The sequence below is a fragment of the Austrofundulus limnaeus genome, unplaced genomic scaffold (genome assembly GCF_001266775.1).
Source record: "Austrofundulus limnaeus strain Quisiro unplaced genomic scaffold, Austrofundulus_limnaeus-1.0 Scaffold5, whole genome shotgun sequence".
NCBI lineage: Eukaryota > Metazoa > Chordata > Actinopteri > Cyprinodontiformes > Rivulidae > Austrofundulus > Austrofundulus limnaeus.
In genome coordinates this window covers 4407392-4411991 of record NW_013952407.1, presented here as the reverse complement: position 1 = coordinate 4411991, position 4600 = coordinate 4407392, and positions in this window count along the sequence as shown.

Genomic DNA, 4600 nt, shown 5'->3' with positions numbered 1-4600 from the left:
AATTTTGAGACAAAAAGGAGTCAGGAGAGAGATAAGTAGGAGACAAAAGAGGGGCAAGTAGGGGACAGACAGAAAAGAGACAAGCGAGAGACCGAAAAGGATGAGGAGACAAGAAGGAGACTGGAGAGAGACATGTAGGAGACAATTTTGAGACAAAAAGGAGACAGGAAAGAGACATGTAGGGGACAATTTTGAGACAAAAAGGAGACAGGAGGGAGACATAAGAGACAAGTAAGAGACAAAAGGAGTCAGGAGAGAGATAAGTAGGAGACAAAAGAGGGGCAAGTAGGGGACAGACAGAAAAGAGACAAGTAGGAGACAAAAGAGGGACAAGTAGGGGACAGACAGAAAAGAGACAAGTAGGAGACAAAAATAGAGACAAGCGAGAGACAGAAAAGAATAARGAGGAARCAAAAAGGAGACTGGAGAGAGACATGTGGGAGACAAGTAATAGACAAAAATAGGAGAGACAAACAAAAGAGGGACAAGGAGAGAGACAAAAAGAGACAAGTAAGTAGGGCTGCCACGATTAATCGATTAATCGACGACTAATCGATTATTAAACTAATCGATGATGATTAATTTAATCATCGATTAATCGTTTTCTTTTTTTTTGTTGTTGTTGTTCTTTTCTTGGTTTTTCTCTCCAAACTGCTTTGACAGCTTCCACTGCCACATCTGCCTTTCTGTCCTTGACACACATGTACAGTAGTGGTAACTGGGGTAGGCCGTGGACGTCACAAGACATTATACAGACAGGCTCTGGTACCATGGCTACCTGGCAACAAAGCTCAAAGTGTGGGATCATTTTAAGAAAATGAAAGAGAAACCTGTGCAATATCTGCAGAGCAGAACTTGCCTTCCACAGCGGTTATTTTTAGTTAGCATATAGCTAAAATCTAACCATGGTTATATAATAGCAGCTGCATTCTGGCACAATAAGTTCTATGTTTTATATTTAATTAACGTATGATCCGATTAGTCGACTAATCGAAAAAAATAATCGGTGATTAATCGATTATAAAAATAATCGTTTGTGGTAGCCCTACAAGTAAGAGGCAAAAGAGAGACAGAAAGAGATAAGGAGGAGACACAAAGGGAACAAGTAAGAGACAAAAAGGAGACAGAACAGAGACAAGTAGGAGACAAGGAGATGAAAGGGACAAAAGACAAACGAGAAGGGGACAAGTAWAACAGACAATAAGGAGAGAGAGAGAGACGAGTAGGAGACAAGTGGAGACAAATAAAACAAAACCAGGAAAGGAAGAGTCAAAAGAAGAAAGAAGAGGGACAAGTAAAGACAAATAGGACAAGAAGTAGACAATGGAGAGGCACAAGAGAGACAGTGAGAGACAGGAAGGAGATGGGAGAGAGAGGAAATTAGACAAGAAGGAAACGAGAAAGACAAGACAAGGAGACAAAAGACACGTCACTTATTTGCTCATAAAGTCAGGTGAAAACCTACAGAACAATAAAACTTCTCCAATGTCTAAAGATTCTGTTTTTATTTCAGCGTCAACACAAAACAGGTTCCTTCTCTACCTGCTGGAGCTTTTATACGTCTGGCTGAACAGATCAGAGTTAAGTGGCTGAAAGGTTGAACACAAAAAAATGATTTACTCTGAAAACAAATGGAAAAAAAAGTCACCAAACTTTCAGAAAGCCTGGAGAATTGTTAATCATGACGTCAGTCTGGAAACAAACCAAGTGGGGGATGACTCGAGACTTTTGCACAGCCCTGTGTGTTTTCAGACAGAACATAAATAAATTACACTTTCTCCATCACCTCAGGAGGAAATCTAAACAATAAAAACAAACTAATGTTTCGCTTCAATAAAACCTACATTTTCTCATAAATCTCTTCTTCCTCTGAGTTTATTTTAAAYAAATGAYCTCTTTCCTATTCCTGAAATATGGRAATATTKATGCCGCTGTTTGATGGACAGGYGTAAACGGATCAGCCTGATGGGAACATTTACCACCGCATAATAAACACACCTGAGCACAAAAACACACAGATTCTGAATAAAACCCAGGAGCTGTTAGCTCTGMGTGCACGGTATACTTTCACAGATTATGGATATTTATGCAATCCTGCTAAAGGTGTATTAAACACATCGTGAAATGGAGATTAGTTAAACTGGCATAAAACTGATATTTAACCTGGAAAGTTAAATCAGAAACATGAGGCGCTGCAGACACACAGCTGTTAAAGAGGCTTTTCTTTTCACTTTTCCAAAAAACAACAGCAGCGCAGCGTCTTCGGTTATATAAAGAACAATGCAGGATCAAAAGTGCAAATCTTTTGCGTTCAGGCATCAAAATAACAGATTATTCAAATAAATACCTGAATAAAAACATATGTATGATTCAGTAATGTGTGGCACGGCTAGCCAAAAGCTTTGCTTTGCTGGCTTATGATCTGCTAACAAAAAAATAGAGCTTTGCTAAGGCTAAATGTGTTTAAAAATTAAAAAAAACGTCAGCTCATCTGCTAAAACAACCGTCACTCAGTTTGTGTCAAATGTATTTGTCTGCTTAGAGATGAAAGCTGGTGGGACTGACACAAACCTGTTGATGAAAGTTTGGTGGTCATCTGTTAGCAGAAGTTGGCACAACCCAATTTAGTGGAAGCTAATGCTAACAGCTACTAGCTGACCTCTAAAATGATTGGTACGCTAATGGTTTTCAAAATTTGTGAAAAAAAACTAATTTGATAAACAAAATATTTGTGTCGCTAATATRTTAGCTAATTAGCAGAACCATGTCCACCACTGTTGGTAAACTTACACACATGCTAACAGGAATTTAAAAAAATGTGTGGGTTATATAGTTTTTGTTGTTTTCAGTATTTGATGCAGTTTTGCAACATTTGCTCTGCTCAAATTTCTTGTTTCTAGTCTCTTTTTTTATCATTTATGCTTCGGGGGGGAAAGTCTGCTACTCGTTCAAAGGTCAAAGGTCAAATGCCAGCACGGCGGCTCAGTGGTTAGCACCGATGCCTCACAGCGAGAAGGTCCTGTTCGGACCTGGAGTCTTTCTGTGTGGAGTTTGCATGCTCTCCTTGAGTTTGCGTGGATTTTCACTGGGTACTCCAGTTTCCCCCACCCCTAAAAACATGTAGATTGCCTTCAGGCCCAGGCTGTCTTTAAAAATGAAATCTGAGATCTCAACGGGACTTCCCTGGTTAAATAACGGTAAATAATAAAAAAAATAAAAGGTCAAGGCGTCCACACTGTATACTGGGATCAGACTGCGTCCCTGATCAAGATAAAACAGGCAGAGGAAATGAGTGAGTCGACGTTTGTGTTTGTTTATTTGTTGGTGGAAAACGTAGAAGAACATTAATCTAAAAGGAAAAGAGATTTGACCAGATTTAGCCCACCTGGCTAACTTCCATCTGTGCTTCCAGGTCAGGTAAAAAAACAAAGTTACATGTAAATACAAATCCAAATATTCCTTATCTCAGCCTCTGTTTCTGTTCAGGGTTGCTGCGCCAGAACCACACAATCGTTCAGGCTCACACTAATGGGACAAAGATGGAAAAATATCAAATAAAATCCTCCAAATGCTGCATCCAACCCAAAAAAACCTGAATAGCRGAGCATGTTCAGAGCTTTTGTTGCCTTTTAGTAACCATTTCACAAGCAAGTGGTACAACAACACAAAAAAAACAAAACATCATCAGATCATGACTCAGCAATATTCTCACATCTATTCCAGGCACCTGCTGGCTTGTTTTATTATTAATGAGAACACTAAAAACAGATCGACAGCAAAGCCTTTTTTTTTTCGAACAGAAAAGACCAACAATTTGAAAGAAAGCTAAGTCAGTTAATCCTGAAAAATGACATTAGGCAAATTCTCAGGTGCCTTAAGCATTTCATAAAACAACAGGTTTGCAACGTGACATRAGACTAAAACACCTTATATTTGCAAATTGTGTAAGAGCTAATTTTCTAAGCTTAAAATAACGTCTAAAATATTTATTTTAACACCAAAAGTTAGTTTTGAAACCTTAAATGAAATGCTCACCAGACTAATGTGTGAAACATTAGCATGCTAACGTTAGCACACTAACATTCGCACTGTAACATGTAGCTCCAAAGTCTGCCTTGAAAAGCTGCTGTTTTTGAGTGTTAATTACAGAATTTAAAAGTACAATTTGTTGTTGATAACTTGTAGTTTTGTGTCTCTGGTAACAGTTCTGTTTTGGCATTCACATTGTGACTAGAGTTACTCACCAGTGTCGTATAAAGTATCACAAAATGATATTTGAGTAAAAGTATTAGTAGTAGTAATTAGTATTAGTTACTAGTAGTAGTAAAAGTATCTCACCAAAAAATTACTTTGGTAAAAGTTAAAGTCTCCTTTAGGAATCTTACTTGAGTAAAAGTCTTAAAGTATCTGATATTTTTTGTGCTGAAGTATTAAAAGTAAAAGTATAGATATAAAATGAGCAGTTAAAATTTATGGGCATTTATTAGGAGGTGACTTCCCCAAAAAATGCAGAAATGACTGTTTTATTAAAATAATTGATGTTAAATTTAGGATGCACTACTGTTTCAGTTTATATACATATATCAAGGCTGCACAAAGC